This window comes from Macaca mulatta, chromosome 7, assembly GCF_049350105.2.
Source record: "Macaca mulatta isolate MMU2019108-1 chromosome 7, T2T-MMU8v2.0, whole genome shotgun sequence".
Taxonomy (NCBI): Eukaryota; Metazoa; Chordata; class Mammalia; order Primates; family Cercopithecidae; genus Macaca; species Macaca mulatta.
In genome coordinates, this window is record NC_133412.1 from 179,190,890 (window position 1) to 179,212,242 (window position 21,353).

At 48.2% G+C, this 21,353-nt stretch overlaps 1 long non-coding RNA gene, 1 pseudogene and 1 gene segment (V, D, J or C); 1 reads left to right on the forward strand and 2 right to left on the reverse strand.

The window, feature by feature from the left end:
* LOC144330500 (uncharacterized) overlaps positions 1-21,353 on the forward strand; it is a 108,204-nt gene that overhangs the window by 31,745 nt on the left and 55,106 nt on the right. The gene's annotated exons all lie outside the window — the stretch shown is intronic.
* The window catches only part of LOC710905 (immunoglobulin heavy constant gamma 1-like), a 287,235-nt gene that overhangs the window by 8,475 nt on the left and 257,407 nt on the right, over positions 1-21,353 (reverse strand).
* On the reverse strand, positions 12,315-14,303 carry LOC144330495 (V-type proton ATPase subunit G 1 pseudogene; annotated as a pseudogene).

A 21,353-nucleotide genomic window follows, 5' to 3' on the forward strand; every position in this document is an offset into this window, starting at 1 on the left:
AGCCCATCTTGTTCCTTCCGGAGCACCAACCCCAGGTCCACTGGGGCCAGCCCTGGTCTCAGCACACGTTCCCCTGCATCCAGACCTGCCTCTGCCTGTGAGCTGAGCCCTGAGCCCTGGAATGCTTTCCCTTCTCCATCCCAGCTCACCCTTGCCAACTGCTCAGTGGGATGGGCTCACACCCGCTTCCCTGCACCAGGAGGCTGCACTGTGCTTTCAGCAGCCCTCAGCTGTTGGCTGCCAGCAACTGCCCAGCTCCTGCCAAAGTGTAGAAGCTGAGTGCTGCCTCCCACCGGCCTGCTCACCTGTGGCTGCTGTCCCTGAGCTCTGCTGCCTGTCCCATGCTTGTCCTGCCTCCCATCGGCCCTGCTCATCTGCAGCGGGTCTGCCCTGGTCCCCAGAGCTTCAGGAGCTGCCGCCTGCTCCTCCTGTCCCCGACCTGCCCCTGTTCAGCTGCATCTGCTCTGCCCTGGTCTCTTGAGCTCCAAGAGCTGCCCCCTGCTCATTCTGCCTCCCACCTGCCCTTCCTCTCCTGCGGCTGCTCTGCCCTGGTCCTCTGAGCTCCAGTGCCTGCCCCTTGCTTCTCCTGATTCCCACCAGCCCGTGCTCACATTCGGGTGATCTGCCTTGGCTCTCTGAGATGCAGGGGCTGCCCACCTGCTCCCCCTGCTTCCCACCAGCCCTGCTCACCTGCAGCGGGTCTGCCCTGTTCCCCAGAGCTCCAGGAGCTGCCGCCTGCTCCTCCTGCCCTGACCTGCCCCTGTTCAGCTGCATCTGCTCTGCCCTGGTCTCCTGAGCTCCAAGAGCTGCCCCCTGCTCATTCTGCCTCCCACCTGCCCTTCCTCACCTGCGGCTGCTCTGCCCTGGTCCTCTGAGCTCCAGTGCCTGTCCCTTGCTTCTCCTGATTTCCACCAGCCCCTGCTCACGTGCGGGTGATCTGCCTTGGCTCTCTGAGCTCCAGGGGCTGCCCACCTCCTCCCCCTGCTTCCCACCGGCCCTGCTCACCTGCAGCTGCTCTGTCCTGGCTCCCTGAGGCTGAGCCTCAGTCCTGCTTACCTTCCGATGCTATCCCCTTGTCCCCTGAGCTCCAGGAGCTAACCCCTACTTGTTCTACCTCCCACCGGCGCCTGCTCACCTGCAGCTGCTCTACCTGGTCCCCTGAGCTCCAGGGGCTGCCTCCTGCTCCTCCTGACTCCCACCTACCCCTGCTCACCTGAGACTGCTGTGCCCTGGTGCTCTGAGCTCCCGAAGCTGCCCCCTGCTCCTCCTGCTTCCCACCAGCCCCTGCTCACCTGTGGACGATCTGCCCTGGCTCCCGGAGCTCCAGGGGCTGCCCCCTGCTCGTCCTGCCTCCCGCCAGCCATGCTCACCTTCTGATGCTCTGCCCTGATCCCCTGAGCTCCAGGAGCTGCCCTCTGCTTGCCCACCTCCCCCTGAGCCCTGCTCATCTACGACTGCTCTGCCCTGGTTCTCTGAGCTCCAGGGGCTGGCTTCTGCTCCTCCTGCCTCCCACCTGCCCCTTCTCACCTGCGGCTGCTCAGCCCTGGTCCCTTGAGCTCCAGGAGCTGCCCCCTCCTCTTCCTGCTTCCCACCAGCCCCTGCTCACCTGCAGATGATCTGCCCTGGTTCCCTGAGCTCCAGGGGCTGCCCTCTGCTCCTCCTGCCTCCCACCAGCCCCTGCTCACCTGAGGCTGCTGTGCCCTGGTGCTCTGAGCTCCAGAAGCTGCCTCCTGCTCCTCCTGCTTCCCACCAGCCCCTGCTCACCTGCGGCTGCTCTACCTGGTCCCCTGAGCTCCAGGGACTGCCTCCTGCTCCCCCACCTCCCACCAGCCATGCTCACCTTCTGATGCTCTGCCCTGATCCCCTGAGCTCCAGGAGCTGCCCTCTGCTTGCCCACCTCCCCCTGAGCCCTGCTCACCTGCGGCTGCTCCGCCCTGATCCCGAGTTCTGGGGCCTTCCCCCTGGTCATCCTGCCCGCCACTGGCCCCCGTTCACCTTCAGATGCCCTCCCCCGCTCCCCTGAGCTCCAGAAGCTGTCCCCTACTCCTCCTACCTCCCACCTGCCCTGCTCACCTGAGGCTGCTCTGCCCTGATCCCCTGAGCTCCAGGGGCTGCCCCCTGCTTGTCTTGCCTCTCACCAGCCCTTGCTCACCTGCAGCTGCTGTGCCCTGCTCACCTGAGCTCCAGGGGCTGCCCCTGCTTACCCATCTCCCACTGAACCCTTCTTATCTGCGACTGCTCTGCCCTGGCTCTATGAGCTCCAGGGGCTGCCCCCTGCTCGTCCTGCCTCCCACCTGCCCCTCCTCACCTGCGGCTGCTCTGCCATGGTTCCCTGAGCTCCAGGGGCTGCCCCCTGCTTGTCCTGCCTCCCACCAGCCCCTGCTCACTTTCAGATGCCCTCCCCTGGTCCCCTGAACTCCAGGTGCTGCCTCCTGCTCCTCCTGCCTCCCTCCAGCTCCTGCTCACCTGCGGCTGCTCTGCCCTGGTCCCCTGAGCTCCAGGAGCTGCTCCCTGCTTGCCCATCTCCCACTGAACCCTTCTCATCTGCGACTGCTCTGCCCTGGCTCTATGAGCTTCAGGGGCTTCCCCCTGTGCATCCTGCCCCCCACCAGCCCCTGTTCACCTTCAGATGCTCTGTCCTGGTCCCCTGAGTTCCAGGAGCTGCGCCCTGGTCCTCCTGCTCCCACCTGCCCTATGCACCTGCAGCGGCTCGGTCCTGGTCCCTTGAACTCCAATGCCTGCCCCCTGCTCATTCTACCCTCCCTCAACCTGGGGCAGCAACATCACTCAGGCCACTGTTGCCCCCTGCCTGTCCTGGCACCCTGTGTCCAGGTTTGGGCTCTTTTTTCTGGCCTCATTTTTGTTTTTGCGGCACTTGGCTTGTTCCCTACACTGTGGAGCCACCCTGTGTCCAGTCAGGTCTCCCCAGCAGAGCCCCTTGCTCTTTCCCATGTCCCCCTCCTGGATGAGCTCCTGCATCCTCCTGTCCTGGCACTGCTCCTGCTCTGGAAGCCTGTCCATTACTCCCTGTCAGCTCCCTGAACCCATGGAGTCTCAGCCCCTTCTCTCACTCCAGGCCTGCTGTGCTCTGGGCCTTTCTGGGCCTCCCTGGACTCTTCCCTTCTCCCACCCATGCACTCAGCACCACTCTCTCCTCCTCTCTGCTGCTGACCACAGCCCTGCTCCCCGCCAGCAGGTGCCCCAGCCCCATCAGCTGGCTCTGAGCCCAGCCCCTGTCCCTTCCCTGTCCCTGTGTCTGCCTCTGGGCTCCTTCACTTCCACCCTCCCGTGCTGCTGCCACACTCACCCTCCCTGCTCTGCTCCCGGCTCACCTGCTGTCCTTGGTCCTGGCTGAGAAGAGGGCCCCACGGCCAGCACTGCTGACCCTGCCCTGGGCTCCGGTGATGCTGCCAGCCTGGACAAGCCCCTCCGTTCACCTGCGGCCTCTCCTCCTCCCTCGCTCTGCTGCCTCCTCAGCTCAGGTCAGTCCTGCTCATGCTGATACCACCCCATGGCCAGCTCTGCTGCATCCTGTGTGTTCCTCGTGATCCCAGCCCGGTGGTCCTGGAGGCCTCCGTCAGCCTCTTGTGCGTCCTGCCCTGTTGACTGGGAAACCCCTGCCCACGGGCCCCGTCATCTGGCACTGGGTGGGCATCGGTGCCTGAAGCCTGCCCACCTCCCCCATGCTGGCTCCGCTTGGGCCTCCATGTGGAGCCGGCCTCGCCCCAGCATCTCCCCAGCCCCTTGCAGCCTGTTCGGCAGCTCAGGTCCAGGAGACCCACGGCTGCCCCCAGGCTCTGTCCTTCTCCTCCCAAGCCTGTGCTCCTGCCCTGTGCTGACCCCACTCATCGAGGTGGGGGTCCCAGCCCTTCCTGCTCCGTCATGGTACATGTGGGTGGCCCCGCCCCCGCTGTCAGCCGCTATTTGTCTTCCTAGGAAATCACAGCTCGGCCCCCAGGTCCCCAGAGGTGGGAACTCCACCCCTGCACCCTGCAAAGACTAAGAACAGGATTGAAACCGTGGGCACCGCTTACTTCCTGAAGTTCCCTTTTCTTCTGGTGGTTTGTGTGTCAGAGGGCGAGGGGGAGTCCAGACACAGCCGAGGCTGCCTCCTGGGTGTGTGGGGATGGGGGTGGTGGGTGCCCCTATACTCATGGGAGAAGGTGGGGAGCCTGGACCTTGTGCGCTGCTCTTTTCTCTGTCTCTGAGTCCCTGGGGCTGGACTGAGACTGGCAGTGATTATGACCATTCTGCCCATGGCCTGAGTCTCTCAATACCTGGGCCTCTCACCTGAGCCTTCTGGTCCCCACTGGGCCCTGGTGGCTGCTTTTGCCTGGGTGTCTCTCCAGGTGGCCCTCACTCATGGTGCAGGGAGGGGAGTGTCAGCCCATCCCGCTGAGCAGCTGGCAAGGGCGAGCTGGGACGGAGAAGGGAAGGCGCTCCAGGGCTCAGGGCTGAGCTCACAGGCAGGGGCGGGTTGGGCTGCAGGGGAAACGTGTGCTTGAGACCAGGAGGTCCCAGGGCTGGCCCAAGTGGGCACTGTGTAGGAAGTCCTCTGAGGCTGGTGTTCCAGAAGGAACAAAATGGGCTGCCAGGGGCCAGGGCCACCAGCTCTGCTTCTGGGGGCCGAGGGGTTGTGGAGATGGATGAACACACTGAAGCTGAGTGGAGGTGGTACAGGGCAGTGTACAAGCAGAGGGGAGCCAGAGGGACCCATTCAGGGCCTGGGCAGACTCGGCCAGAGCCTGTGGTGCAGGTGAGGGGAAGGGGTCGGGGCAGGGCCCTGGGACTGAGCAGAGGGGATGGCCTGGCTAGGGGCAGGGCACTTAGCTTCCTCAAAGGCCAGGGGCACATCCCACCTGCAGTGAGACTCCAGGGCCACTGGACTACCAGCAGAGAGAGAAATAGGGTCTCCGTGGTGCTGGGGATGCTGGCACCATGCAGGGTGGGGAGGGCCAAGGTCAGGTGCAAGGCTCCTACTTGTGCTGGGGGAACCTGGACTGAGCTCTGCAGGGACCTTGGCAAGCAGAAGCTCTGGAGAGAGGGAGGAGCTGGGCGAGGACGAACGTGGAGGTGCGAGGTAGCAAGGGATGGGATGAGGCCAGAGGACTGGGCAGACCAAAAGCCTGAGGAGGTGTCACACAGGAAGTGTCCTGAATGTAACAGGAAGTGTCCGGAATGGAGTAGGAAGCATCCAGAATGGAACAGGAAGCATCCAGAGTGTAACAGGAAGCGTCCAGAATGGGCACCTGCAAAGGGGAAATTGTGTCCCTCCCACTAAATGTGCTCTCCACAAGGACCTGGCCCTCACCTCTGTCCCTGCTGGATCCCTGAGCTGGCACCATTCCTGCCCTCAGAGAGAATGTCCAGGAGACAGGTGGAGGTGCACATGTGGGTCCGTGAGGAAATCCATCCTCCAGCCACCAGCTCCCAGTTGGCTCCCAGTCTCTGGTTCTGGCTTCACGCCATGGAACTCATCACGGGCTCAACCTCCCAGCCTGTGGGAGGATGGAGTGAGGGGCCCCACAATGCCCATGGCACACCCAGGGGGCTGGGGAGACTGCACTGGGCTCGAGTGGGGAGGCCTTATGTCGGCCATGGGGCTGGCAGCTCAGGACAACACTCATATCCCTTAGCTAAGTCCCTGGCAGCATAGCACCCCAGACTGCATGGCTTAAAAAACAGAAGTTTATTCTGTCCTGGTTCTGGAGGCCAGGTATCTGAGATGGTTGGCTTGGTGAGGCTGACTCCTGTGTGTCATGGGAGACTCTGTCCCAGGCTCTCTCCTGGCTGCTGGGCTTTGCCGGCCTTCTCTGCCGCTCCTGGCTTGTGGGATGCCCTCTTCACAGGGCATTCTCCCCACGTGCTGTCTGTGCCCAGATTCACCCTTTTGATGAGGACAGCAGTCATATCGGGTCAGAGGCTCGCCCTACTCCAGGGTAACCTCATCTGAACTTGATTGCACCTGCAAAGACTCTGTTTCCAAACAAGGTCACATTCTGAGGTCCTGGGGGTTAGGACTTCAACACATGAACAGTTTAACCCATGACAGTTTGCCCTCTGCTCCCCCCATAATCATGTCCTTCTCACATGCAAAATCCCTGCATCCCATAGCAACACCTCCAAGATGGCTAACCCCTTCCAGCACCAACTCTTAGTCCAAAATCTCAAAATCTCAGCTAAATGTCACCTGCATCAAGTATGGGAGAAACCCAGGCGGAGATTTATTCTGGGGTGAAATTCCTCTCCGTATGTGGACCTTTGTAACTGGACAAGAAGTTATCTGCTTCCAAAGTAGAATGATGGGACAGGCATAGGCTGGACATTCCCATTCCAAAAGGGATACATTGGGAGGGAGAGAGGAGCCATGGGTCCCAAGCAAGCCCAAAACCCAGTAGGGAAAACTGCATTAGATTTTTTTTTAAAGAAAACAATATACTTTTATTTTACCTGTTTAAAACATTTTTTATTATTGTTTTTAATTGACACATAATAATTGTATACATTTTGGGGTATATTGTGATATTTGGATACCTATATACAATGGGTGATGATCACATCAGGGTAATTAGTATTGGGGGAATGCACCCCCAATATTTCAACATAGGTTCTTTGTGTTTTCCATAATTGTTGGCTGGCTGAGAAATAAAGACAGACAAATAAAGAAATAAAAAGAGAGGAATTTTACAGCTGGGCTGCCGGGGGTGACGTCACATATCGGTAGGACTGTGATGCCTACTTGAGTCTCAAACCAGCAAGTTTTTTGTTAAGGGTTTCGAAAAGGGAGGGAATGTAAGAACGGGGAGTAGGTACAAAGATCATATGCTTCAAAGGGCAAAATCAGAACTACTAATAAGGGTCCAACAAAGATCACATGCTTCTGAGGGAACAGGACAAAGGGCAAAAGCAGAACTACTGATAAGGATCCAACAAAGATCACAAGGCAAAGGGCAAAAGCAGAACTATTTACAAGGGTCTATGTTCAGCAGTGCAAGTATTGTTTTGATAAGCATCTTAAACAACAGAAAACAGGGTTCGAGAGCAGGGAACCAGTCTGACCACAAATTTACCAGGGCTGAGTTGTTCCCCACCCTAATAAGCCTACTGCAGCAGATGAGGGTGTATCTCAGTCCTTATCTCAACTGCATAAGACAGACATTCCCAGAGCGGCCATTTATGGACCACCCCCCAGGAATGCATTCCTTTTCTAGGGTATTAATATTAATATTCCTTGTTGGGAAAAGAGTTTAGTGATATCTTCCCTACTTGCACATCCATTTATAGGCTCTCTGCAAGAAGAAAAATATGGCTCCTTTTGCCCGACCCCACAGGCAGATAGACCTTATGGTTGTCTTCCCTTGTTCCCTAAAAATTGCTGTTATTCTGTTCTTTTTCAAGGTACACTGATTTCATATTGTTCAAATGCACATGTTTTACAATCCATTTGTACAGTTAACACAGTTATCACAGTGGCCCCGAAGTGATGTACAGCCTCAGCTTATGAAGCTAACAGGATTAAGAGATTAAAGTAAAGACAGGCATAAGAAATTATAAAAGTATTATTTGGGAACTGATAAACATCCATGAAATCTTCACAATTTATGTTCCTCTGCTGCGGCTCCAGCCGGTCCCTCCATTCAGGGTCCCTGACTTCCTGCAACAATTAGCATATCCATCACCTCAAACGTTTATCACTTCTTTGTGCTGGGAACATTCAAAATCTGCTCTTCTAGCCATATGAAAATATACAATAAATTGTTGTTAGTTATAGTCACCCTGTGGAGTTAGAGAACACCTGGACCTATTCTGCCTAGCTGACTGTAATTTTGTATTTATTAACCAACCTCTAGCTATCCCCATCCGGTCCCATTCCCAGCCTCTGGTTACCACTATTCTACTCCCTATTTCTATGAGATCAACTTATTTAGCTTCCATATATGAGTGAGAACATGTGATATTTGACTGTCTGTGTCTAGCTTTATTTCACTTAACATGTCCTCCAAGCTCATCCATGTTGCCTCAAATGACAAGATTTCATTCCTTTTCATGGCTGAATAGAATTCCTCTGTGTGTGTGTGTGTGTGTGTGTGTGTGTGTGTGTATAAATACATTTTCTTTATGCATTTGTCTGTTGATGGACATGTAGGTTGATTCCAACACTGGCATTGTGAATAGTACTGCAGTGAACATGGAGTGCAGATATCTCTTTGACATAGATTTCCTTTCCTTTGGATAAATACCCAGTAGAGGATGGCTGGATCATGGGACAGTACTCATTTCGATTTTTTGAGGAAGCTCTTTACTGTTTTTCAATGGCTGTGCTAATTCCAAAGGCAAGATTTCAACCAATAGTGCATTCAAGCTCCCCTTTCTCTGAATCTTTGACAGCAGTTTTTTCTTTTTTGTCTTTTTAGTAATAGCCATTCTAACTGGGGAGAGATTATATCTTATTGTGGTTTCTATTTGCTTTTTGCTTATGTTTAGTAATGCTGAGCATTTTCTCATATGTCTGTTGGCCATTCATATATCTTCCTTTTAGAGATGTCTATTCAGTTCCTTTTTTGATTTTAAAAAATTTTAAATATTTTTTCATTTGCCTTTTTTAATAAAAATATTTGTTTTCTTTTCTGTTTAGTTGTTTGAGTTTCTAATATTTTCTAAATATTTAGAATATCCGTTGTTGGATGGAGAGTTTGCAAATATTTTCTAACATTCTGTAGATTGTCTTTTCACTCTGTTGATTGTTTCCTCCTGCTCAAGTGATCCTCCTGCCTTGGCCTCCCAGAGTGCTGGAATTGGAGGCGTAAGCCACTGCATCTGGCCTGGTATCATTGGCTTGCTCCAGAATTTAGAGAAAAGCCTTCAACTCTTGCATGTTCAGTATGATGTTGGCTATGGGTTTGTCACATATAGCTCTTATTGTGTTGAGGTATACTCCTTCCATACCTAATTTGCTGAGAATTTTTATGAAGGGACAATGGATTTTATGAAATACTTTTTCTGTGTCTGTTATGATGATAATATGGTTTTTGTCCTTCATTCTGTTGATGTGATTTGCATATGTTGAATCATCCTTGCATTCCTGGGATAAATCTCACTTGATCATGGTAAATATGTTTTTAATGTGCCGCTGGATTCAATTTGCTAGTATTTGGTTTAAGGTTTTCATCTATTATCTTCATCAGAGTAATTAGCCTATAGTTTTCTTTTTTTGTGTGTCCTTGTCTGGTTTTGGAATCATAATAATCACATAATCATAATCATAATCATAATCACCATAATAGTGGCCTCATATAAGGAATTTAGAAGAATTCCCTCCTCTTCAATTTTCTGGAAGATTTTTCAGAAGAGTATGTATTAGTTTTTTTAGTGTTTGGTAGAATTCCCCAGTAAAGCCATTGGATTACAGTCGAATTGACATTTTGATTGGAATGTCATTGGTATTTCAATAGGAATTTCTTTGGGCTTTCCTTTGATGGGAGCTTTTTACTACGGATTCAATCTCAATGCTCATGACTGGTTTGTTCAGGCTTTCTATTTTTTCTTGGTTCAGTCTTGGTAGTTTGTACTGTCCAGAAATATACCTGTTTCTAGGTTTTCTAATCTGTTGGTGTACGGTCTGTTTATGCTAGGTTTTCTAATCTGTTGGTGTACAGTCTCTAATGATCCTTTGTGTTTCTGTGGTATGAGTTGTAATGTTCCTTTTTCATTTCTGATTTCATTCACTTGGGTCTTTTTTGTTTAGTCTAGCTAATTATTTGTCATTTTTGTTTACCTTTTGAAAAATTCAATTTTTCCTTTTGTTGATCTTTTTTTTTTTTAGTCTGAATTTCATTTATTTCTGCTCTGATCTTTATTATTTCTTTCTTTCTACTAATTTTGGGTTTGGTTTGTTCTTGATTTCCTAGTTCCTTGACATGCATTTTCAATGATGAGATTTATTTGAAATCTCTCTATTTTTTGTGTAGGTATTTATTGCCATTAACTTCCATCTTAATGCTGCTTTTTGCTGTATCTTATAAATTCTAGTACTTTGCATTTCTATTTTCATTTTCTTTGTTGACATTCTAAAATTCCCTTCTTACTTCCTATTGGTCATTCAGGAGTATATTGTTTAATTTCCCATGTCTTTGTACAGTCTTAAAACTTCCTTTTATTGATTTCGAGTTTTATTGTGGTCATAAATGATATTTGATATAATTTAATTTTAGTTCTTTTAAATTTGTTGAGACTTGTTTTGTTACTTACCATATGGTCTATCCTAGAGAATGTTCTGATGTGCTGATGAAAAGAATGTGTATTTCACAGCTGTTGGATGAAATGTTGTGTAAATATCTGTCAGATGCATTTGGTCTAAAGTGCTTTTTAAATTGAATGCTTTTTTGTTGACTTTCTGTCTAGATTATCTGTTCAGTGCTGAAAGTGGTGTTAAGTTCTCAATTACTATTGTATTGGGATCTATCTCTTCCTTTCTTCTGCTTGATCAAATCTGCTGTTGAAGCTCATCACTATATTTTTAAATTTTATTCATTGAATTCTTCACCTGCAGAATTTTAGTTTGGTTCTGTTTTATTTCTATCTTTGTTGAGTTTTTGATTCATACTATAAATTACTTTCCTGAATTCATTGAATTGTTTATCTGTTTTCATGTATCTTATTGAGTTATCTGAAGATCATTATTTTGAATTCCTTTTCCAGCAATACATTGATTTCTTTTTCATCGAGGTCTATTAATGAGAGTCATGTTCCTTTGGTGGTGTTATATTTCCTTGCTTTCTCATGTTTATTGTGTTCCTGCATGGATGTCTGTGCATCTGGCGAAATAGTCACATCTTCCAAACTTTCAAGAGTGGGATTTTAGAAAAAGAATTTCACCTGCAGTTGGGTTTAGTGTTTTGGTTGGGAAAGTGTGATGACTCTGTTTCTGAATAGGTGCAGTGGCAGAGCCTCCGTGCATCTTCTTCAACTGCATTCAGCCTCAGCAATAACTGTGGGCACTTCAGTGGCCTAGGCTGTGGATGTAGTGGTGGCATAGGTTTTTAATGTACTCAGTGTCCAGGGCTTTTGGAGTCCTCTTCTTCTTGTTTCTGCACAATGAGGAGACTTAGTCAAGGGGCTCTCTCTCGGTGGCAGGTCTAATGTGACCAATGTGCAGCTGCAATGGTGCTGGGTTCCAGGTGCAGAAAATTAGAGTAGCTGTGCAGCTGGGGTCCTAGTCTCCTGGTTTCAAGAATCTACTGTGGCACCTGGGTCTTGGGGTGTAGGTTCAGTTTCTGTGGCAAGGTTAGATTAGGTTGCTCACAGTGCTAGGATCTGTGACTTTGAGGCACCCCTTAACAGTTTTTGCTCAAGGGGTCAGGTTGCAGCTGTGAGTCTATTCCTGGGGGGTGCATCATTGATCCAACTCTGGGAAAGAAGGGGTGTTCTGGGGGTATGGACCTGGGGAATAAGGGATGGCTGCAATTCGGGAAACTGAACCAAACAATGTAAACTTTGGTCCCAGGGGATGAGGCACTGTGTGGTATTGACTGTAGACCCTAGAATGGTGGGGCTCAGCAGGACCCCAGACTCTGTGAGACCAGGTACAGTGACAGCAGGTATCCCAAGATGGCAGAGCATAGCTGTAATTTGGGCCTTGGTAGGGGGCAGGCAGGGAACAGCACAGTGCTGATTCTACTTCCCAGGGAGAGGGTGCCTCAGCAGCTCAGACTCTAGGGGCCTAGGCAAGCTCCAGGGAAGCAGGGCACCACAGCTGTTTGCCCTGTCAGGTGAGATGTCTCAGCTTAGCCACTGCTCTGTTTCCCTGGGACATAGGGTGCTATATCAGCTCAGCCTTGGGATGTGCTGCTGCTCAGCTTAAGCCAGGGCACTGATTCCCTAGAGGGTGATGTGTGGCTTCAGCTCAGGCCTTCTCCACTGTAAGGAAAGGCCTGCATTTACGTATCAGTGGGTGTGATTGTTCTGAGTGTTCCAGGCACCATTTCCGTAGGATACAGGTTGCTGCTTCAGCCTAGGTACTGCAACGTGTGACCTTCTGGGTGGCCAAGGCATTATTTCCTGGGATGCAGGGTGATGCTTCAATGTAGACACTAGAAAGGCATGATTCCTCTGCATGGCCAAAGTCCTGTTTTGCTAGGAGACAAGAAACTGCTTTAGCTTCGACTCAAAGGGTCGGGGGAGGGGTGGGTAGAGCTGATCCACTTGACTCTGTGAGGAAGGGTTTAATAGATGCCCATACCTTGACTTGGAGACATCGGGCCACTAGTCTGGGTTGTTCGGTGGCAGCTTAGCTTCAGGGATGACGAGGAGCTGTGGCTACTCACTCCTCGAGTAAGACACACTCCAGCCAAAGTTCCTATTCCCGTGTAGTGAAGCACTAGCCATGTGGGAGTGGGGTACGGTGTCAGCACCTTTTTTGGGGAGCACAGCTGTGTGGTCTCCTGGCAACTCCCTCTAGTGCAAACTGCAGGGGACCGCAGTGGCGAGGTCTGCAGGTGTCCAGGGTGTTAGTGGGTGCCACTGGGATCCTCTTGCTTACCTCCTCATGTCAGAAGTTCCTCCGGATTCCCAGATAATCCTGGTTGGGCGAAGGAGTAGTGGAGGCCGTGTGTTTCCTTCTGTTGTCTATGTGGCCAGCCCACATCTCTGTGCGTATCAGGGTTTCTCTTACTCCTCTGATGCACTCAGTGCTCTCCCTCAGTTATTTTCATTAAAATAGAGTTGTGTAGTCACTGTTCTGGCTGTCTTTATGAGGATGATGAGCACTAGCGGCTTCTAGTTGGCCCTTTATTAGATTTAAGGCTCAAGATTCATCCTCCTCAGTTAATGCTCCATCTTCCAGGCCCACTGGGGTGGCCCCACGCTCTGGGCCATGGTGGCCACAGCAGCCCCAACAGCCTCCTCACCTGTGGCTCTGATCTCAAAGTCTCTCTTTCTTCATTTTGTCTGGTCTCAATTTTTTTTTGTTTTTTTTTTTCATGCCAGTCTTTACTTTTAAATGATTATTACTACACTGAGTAATAAGATGTAACAAGTTCTTGAATTCTATCATCTAGTAATTTTGATTAAGAAGCTGAAGCAATTATACTAGTAGTATTCACTGTTCTAGTTATTAGCAGGAATGGACTACTTTAAGGCTGGCTGATGCTTCACACAGGTTATAAAAACTGCTACTTTTTCATAGATAAAGCCCCTGACCTTCAAAAAAGCATTAAGGAGAAAATGATTTAATTCCTTCCTTTCTTTAAAGGATTGTTTTGTTTTGTTTTTTCTTTTAAACTTGATAAAGAAAAAGTCAACAGTGATATATATATTTGTGTATGTATACATATATGTATGTATATATGTATATAGCTTGAGCCAAATTGCATAATAAAATAGACAATATTTACCCATTATATTCCTAAGAAACATGAGGTAAAAAGATGAAATCTTTAGAAAAGTTTTTTTTTGAGACAGGGTCTCACTCTAGCACCCAGGCTGGAGTGCAGTGGCATGATCTTGGCGCACTATAACCTCTGCCTTCTGGGCCCAAGTGATCCTCCTGCCTCACCCTTCCAAGTAGCTAGGACTATAGGCATGTACCACCAAATCTGGCTAATTTTATATTTTATTGTCGAGACACGATCTCACTATGTGGTTCAGGCTGGTCTCAAACCCCTGAGCTCAAGCCATCTGCCCGCCTTGGCTCCCGAAAGTGCTGGGATTACAGGCGTGAACCACCATGCCCAGCCTAGATAAATTCTAAGTCTGTACAAAGAAACTAGATTTGTTTCTCTCCAAAAAGTGAATGGGCCTACTATATAATATACAGAGATAAGGTAATGTCTTCTTATGAGAATATAACTAGAGCTTCTTATTCCATGAGGGCATCTAAAATGCCAATCCATGGAACAGGTGCTTCTCTTTTCTTACCCATTTATGCGATAGTTTTCAGGGATTTCTGGCTGGATGCCTCAGACAAAGGCCAAAAGTTGATCTAAGACTTCTTCCCTGCTCTGCTGGAAGTAGGTCTGGAGGATGGTCATCCTGGGTCTGTGAGATCCTAGTGCTGCAGCTTCCTTGGCCTTGAACTGTTTCTCCTTCTGCAGGCAGTGCTGTTCAATTTCAGCCTGAGCTGCTTCTTTGGGCTGCTTCAGCCTCTGCTTCTTTTGCTTGTGGGCCCAGGACACCTTCTTGGTAGCCTGCCTCTCGGCCTGCAGCAGCTGCTGGATCGCCTGTGACTGACTGGCCATGGCCGTGGTGACTCTGAGACCGAGGTGAGCAGCCTACGTCCGCTCGAAGGGCCCTTGGGTCAGCTGACCCAGCCACCTCAGCACTTCCCTCTTCAGCTGGTCTCTCTCTTCTCACATTTTACTGTAAGCTGCAAGGAGAAATCAGGAATGCCTTCAAGAATTTTCTTAGGAACTTCCTCAGCTAAACATCTAAGTTCATCATGTATAATTTCTACTTTCCACAAGACAGGAGAAGACAGTTCAGCCAAGTGCTTTGCCACTTTTTAACAAGGGTCACCTTTCTTCTAGTTTTCGATAACACGTTCCTCACTTCTGTCTGGAGCCTCATCAGAGGCACCTTTAACATTCACATTTCTAGCAACATTCTGTTTGTGACAATTCATGTATTCTCTAAGATGACAGATGTTTTCTCTACAGCTCTCCTCTTTGTTTCTGAGCCCCCACTGGGATCACCTTTAATGTCCAAATTTCTTCCAATAGTCTTCAAGGAAACCTAGGCTTTTTCTAACACACACCTTAAAACTCTTCCAGCTTCTACCCCTTACTGAATTCCACATTTTTGCTACTTGTGACCCCTGGGTTCACTGAAAACTTACTGCTCACTTCTGATTCTTCAGTTTTTTTTTTGGCAACATGCACAAAGTAGCCTGGTCTTGTTCAACCCAGTTGTAGGCCTGTTATCTTGTAATGCTGGGGCAGCCTCAGACAAGTCCTGTGCTCAGCTGGTGTGATTGGGCCTCCCAGCCCTGTACCCTGCGGGCGCTTGGGCTTCACTGGGAGAGCCTGACCAAGTATCTTTCAGTACCGTGCATGTCACTCAATGTCACCCCTAGAGATTTGGGGGTGAGCAATAATATGGAGTTCCTGATGTGATTTAGATGTTTGTCCCCTCCAAATTGCATATTGAAATATGATCCCCAGTGTTGGAGATGGGGCCTGGTGGGAGGTGTTTGGGTCATGGGGGAAGATCTCTCATGAATGGTTTGGTGCCATCCCCTTGGTGATGGGTGATTTTTCACTGTATTAGTTCATACAAGAGCTGGTTGTTTAAAAAAGCCTGATGCCTCCTTCTTATCTCTCTTTCTCCCTCTGTCACCATTCTCACCATGTGACATGCTGGCTCCTATTTATTTTTTTGGATATGGAGTTTCACTCTTGTTGTCCAGGCTGGATTGCAATGGTGTGATCTCGGCTCATTCACTGCAACCTCTGTCTCCTGTGTTCAAGCAATTCTCCTGCATCAGCCTCCCTAGTAGCTGGGACTACAGGCATGCACCACCATACCCAGCTAATTTTGCACTTTTAGTAGAGATGGGGCTTCCCCATGTTGGTCAAGCTAGTCTCGAACTCCCTCCTGACCTCAAGTGATCCATCTGCCTTGGCCTCCCAAAGTGCTGGAATTACATGTGTAAGCCACCATGCCTGGCCTATGCTGGCTCCTTTTTTTGCCTTCTGCCTTGATGGTAAGCTTCCAGAGGCCTCACCAGATGGAAATACTGGCGTTATGCTTCTTGTACAGTTTGTAGTGAGCCAAATAAACTCTTTTTCTTTATAAATTATCCGCTTCAGATATTCTTTTATAGCAATGCAAAATGGATGAAAACAGAAAATCGGTAGCAAGGAGTGGGGTGTTGCTATAAAGATACCTGAAAATGTGAAAGTGGCTTTGGAACTGGGTAATGGGTAGAGGTTGGAAGAGTTTGGAGGGCCCAGGAAGAAGATAGGAAGATGGGGGGAAATTTGGAACTTTTTAGAGACTGGTTAAATAGTTGTGACCAAAGTGCTGATAGAAATACAGACAGTGAAGGCCAGGCTGATGAGGTCTCAGGTAGAAATGAGGAATTTTTTGGGAACTGGAGTAAAGGTGATGCCTGTTATGCCCCCAGCAAGGAGCTTGGCTGTATTGTGTCCATGTTCTAGGGCCTTGTGAAAGGCTGAAATTAACAGTGATGACCTAAGTTATTTGGTAGAAGAAATTTCTAAGTAGCAAAGCATCCAAGAAGTAACCTGGCTGCTTCAAATGGCCTAAAGTAAATATGGGAGCAAAAAATGACTTAAAGTTAGTATTCATAATTAAAAGGTAAGCAGAGGATAAACATTTGGAAAATTTGCAGCTGGCCATGAGGTTGAGAAGAAAAGAGCCTTTTCAGGCAAGGGACCCAAATGCCTTATGGAGCAACCACTTGCTAGAGAGATTAGCATAACTAAAAGTGAACTAAGTGCTAATAGCAAAGACAATGAGAAAAAGGTCTTGAAGGCATTTCAGAAGTCTTTGGACAGTCTCTCCCATCACAGGCCCAGAGGCCTAGGAGGATGAAACGGTTATGGGGGCCAGGGCTGGGATCTTGCTTCCTTGTGGTATCTTGGAAGGTTGCTGCTCCAGGTTCAGCCAAGGCTCAAAGAGTCCCAGCTGCAGCTCAGGCTCCACTCCAGAGGTGTAAGCTGGAAGCCTTGGTAGCTTCCGCATGGTGCTAAGCCCACAGGTTTGCAGAATACAAGAGTGAAGGAGGCATGGCAGCTCCTACCTTCATTTCAGAGGATGTATAAGAAAGTCTGGGTGCCCATCCAAATCAGTAAAGAGGAAGTCAGACTGTCGCTGTTCACTGATGATATGATTGCATACCTAGAAAACCTAAAGTTCATCCAAAAAAGCTTCTAGATCTGTTAAATTAATTCAGTAAAGTTTCAGGATACAAAATCAATGTACATAAACTAGTAGCACTGCTATACACCAAGAATGACCAAGCTGAGAAACAAATTAAGAACTCAATCCCTTTTACAACACCTGCAAAAAATAAAATACTTTGGAGTATACCTAACCAAGTAGGTAAAAGATCTGTACAAGAAAAACTACAAAACACTGCTGAAAGCAATCATCAATGACACAAACAAATGGAGACACATCCCATGCTCATGGATGGGTAGAATCAATATTGTGAAAATGACCATACTGCAAAAAGCAATCTACAGATTTAAAGCAATTGCCATCAAAGTTCCACCATCATTCTTCACAGAAATATAAAAAACAATCCTAAAATTCATTTGGAACCAAAAAAGACTCCACATAGCCAAAGCAAGACTAAGCAAAGGGAACAAATCTGGAGGCATTACATTACTGAAATTCATACTATACTACAAGGCTATAGTTATCAAAACAGCATGGTACTGGTATAAAAATAGGCCTTAGACCAATGGAACAGAACAGAGTATCCAGAAATGAAGTCAAATACTTACATCCAACTGATCTTTGACAAAGCAAACAAAAACGTAAAGCGGGGAAAAGGACACCCTATTCAACAAATGGTGCTGGGATAATTGGCAAGTCATATGTAGAAGAATGAAACTGGATCCTCATCTCTCACTTTATACAAAAATCAACTCAAGATGGATGAAAGGCTTAAATCTAAGACCTGAAACTATGAAAATTGTAGAAGATAACAGTGGTAAAACTCTTCTAGACATTGGCTTAGGCAAAGACTTCATAATCAAGAACCCAAAAGCAAGTGCAACAAAAAGAAAAATAAATAAATAAATGTGACCTAATCAGACAAAAATGGTTCTGTACAGCAAAAGGAATAATCAGAGAGTAAACAGACAGCCCACAGAGTAAGAGAAAATATTTGCAAACTATGCATCTGATAAAGGACTAATATTGAGAATCTACAAGGAATTCAAACAATCAATAAACCAAATAATACCATCAAAAAGTGGGCAAATGACGTGAATAGACAATTCTCAAAAGAAGATATACAAATGGCCAACAAACATATAAAGAAATGCTCAACATCACTAATTTTCTGGGAAATTCAGATTAAAACTGCAATGAGATACCACCTCACTCCTGTAAGAATGACTATAATTAAAAATTAAAAACTGATAGATGTTGTCATGAATATGGTGAAAAGGGAACACTTTTATACTGCTGGTTGGGAATGTAAACTAGTACAACCACTTTGGAAAACAGTATGGAGATTCCTTAAATAACTAAAAGTAGAACAACCATTTGATCCAGCAGCATCACTATTGGGTATCCAGAAAAAAATAAGTCATTATATGAAGAAGACACTTGCACACACATATTTACAGCAGTGCAATTGCAACTCCTTACAGTTGCAAAAATATGGAACCTGCCTAAATGCCCATTGACCAATGAGTGGGTAAAAAATGTGGCATATATACACTGTGGAATACTACTCAGCCTTAAAAAGGAATAAAATAGCGGCATTTGCAGCAAGCTGGATGGAGTTGGAGGCCATTATTCTAAGTGAAGTAACTCAGGAATGGCAAAACAAACATCATGTGTTCTCACTTATAAGTGGGAGCTAAGCTATAAGGATAAAAAGGCATAAGAATGGTGTAATGGACTTTGGATACTTGAGGGCAAGTGGAGGATGGAGGTGAGGGATAAAAGATTACATACTGGGTACAGCATACACTGCTTGGGTGATGAGTGTGCCAAGATCTCAGAAATTACCATGAAATAACTTATCTATGTAACAAAAAACCACCTATTTCCCTAAAACTATTGAAATAAAAATAAAAAAAGAGAGAGAGACAATAAAGAAAGCCTGGGAGCACAGACAGAAACTTGCCACGGGGTGGAGTTCTCCCACAGAGCCTCCACTAGGGCAATGTGGAGGGAAAATGTAGGGTTGGAGCCCCTTCACAGAGTCCCCACTGGGGCAATGCCTAGTGGAGCTCTGGGAATGGGGCTGCTGCCCTCCAGACGCAAGAATGGTAGAACCACCAGCAATTTGCACCCAGAGCCTGGAAAAGATTCAGGCACTCAACTCCAACCCATGAGAGCAGCCATGTGGGCTGCACTCTGCAAAGCCATGGGGGCTGATTTGCCCAAGGCCTTGGGAGCCCGCTCCTCACACCAGTGTGCCCTGGATGCGGTACATGGAGTCAATGATTATTTTGGAGCTTTAAAGTTTAATGTTTTTCTCTCAGAATTGTGTGGGGCCTGTTGCTTCTCCCCACTCCCTTTTTTGGCTGATTTATCTCTTTTGGAATGGAAATGTTTACCCAATGCCTGTACCATCACTGTATCTTGGAAGTAGCAACTTGTTTTTGATTGTACAGCCTCATAGGTAGGAGCATGCCTTGAGTCTCAGATGAAACTTCGGAGTTTTGATTGAGTAGATGCTAGAGCAAGTTGAGATTTTTGGGCACTATTGGGAAGGGATGATTATATTTTGCAATGTGAGAGGGACATGACATTTGTGGGGACAGTGTGGAATGACATGGTTTGGATATTTGTCCCCTCCAAATCTCCTGTTGAAATGTGATCCCCAATGTTGGAGGTAGGGCCTAGTGGGAAATGTTTGGGTCATGCCATGGATCCCTCATGAATGGCTTGCTGCCATCCTCTTGGTGATGAGTGAGTTTTGCTCTGTTGGTTCACACAAGCGCTGGTGTTTAAAAGAGCTTGGCATCTCCTCCTTCCCTCTCTTGCTCTCTCTCTCACCATGTCACATGCTCTCTCCCTCATCACCTTCTGCCATGGTTGTAAGCTCCCTGATGCCCTCACGAGAAGCAGATGCTGGCACGAGGGTTCTTGTATGGCCTGCAAAACCCTGAGCCAAATAAACTTCTTTGTTTTATAAGTTACCGAGCCTCAGGTATTCCTCTACAGCAATGCAAAATGAATGAACAAAGCCAGTTGTACTTTACCACCCCATCATGGAGGCTACAAGAGGAATTGTTTTTATCTGATTCTACACTCCTCTTCAGCATCAGAATGTTCTAGGAGCACCAAAGGAGCTCAGGTGGAGATGAGAATGGCCTCTCCTCCTGGTGCCTACCCCTGATAGCTGGGGTGAGCTGTCTTGCAGATGGGAAGACTTGGTAGTCTGCTCAGGTTGACAGCCTGATAGCCTATGGTGTCTGACAATGAGCCCTGTCATCACAACTCCTCTGTTATCAGCTCTGACAAGCCTGGCCCTCAGGGTCTCTCTCCAGCTGGGGTCCCCGGGCTGTGGGTGCCATGACCCACCTGGCTCTGCCAACATCCTCCAGGCTGGCACCCCACGTGCCCCACAGCCTCTGTCCTTGGAGTGGACTCTGGCCTGCCTCACTCCTTGGGAGCTGGATGGTCAGCTCCTTGGGTGGGCTGGCTGCCTGCAGGAGATCAGAGGGAGGAGATACTGATGCTAAATGGTGACACTGGGTGTCTCCTTGCAGGGTGGCCTGGACTTTATTGCCTTCCTCAACAGACAGCCCAAGGAGCCTCTGTTCCTGCAGATCTCAGAGTGGCTCGCTCTCCTCCTCCAGTGTGTGTGGGAATGGTGCTTGCTTTTGTAGGGGAAGAAACATCTTCCCCCCTTCAACCCATCTTAGGTTCATTAACTGGGGTCTTGTCAATTAGATTAACAAGATATCAACAAGAGAAAAACAAACAGAAGTTTACTAACATGTGCATTATGCCTCCATGCCAGAGCCGTCAGAGATGAGGAACTCAAAGGAGCGGTTGGAATGTGAGCTTATGGAGCATCTTAGCAAATGGGCAATCATTTTTACAGAATTGGCAAGACAAAGCAAAGGGGCTTTCAACCTGTAGGGCAGCAAATTCTGGGAAGTAAATATATAGGTGAAGCTAACAGAAGATAACTTGCTAGTTTGTTGTGTAGATTCCTCTAGTGCCTTCTCTGGGCTGATAAGCATCTACGGTTGTCTCCAAGGATTAAGAATCCTCTGCTTTTCCTGGTAGAAAGGGAGTGGGCAGAGATTTTCTTCTTGGGTATGCTTCTTTATAATTGTCTTCAGCTCAAAATTATTCTTGTTTGAAAGTGGCACATTCTGCTACTCTTCACTCTGCCGGGGCCGGCTCTGGAGGCCTCAGTGTCCCAGGGGCTCTTGCATCAAGCCCAGACCTGTGTCAGCAAGGTGTCCTTCCATTAAATCCTTCCTAAATGATTTAGTTGGAGGTGCAAACCCACAGAGTATTGCTGGAGGCACGTGGGAGAGTGGCTGTCAGGCATCGTCTTTGTCCATTAAGTTGCTATAAGGGAATTCCTGAAACTGGGTAATTTATAAAGAAAAGAGGTTTATTTGGCTCATTGTTCTGCAGGCTGTACAAGAACCATGGTATGTGCAGAGATCACATGGGGAGAGAGG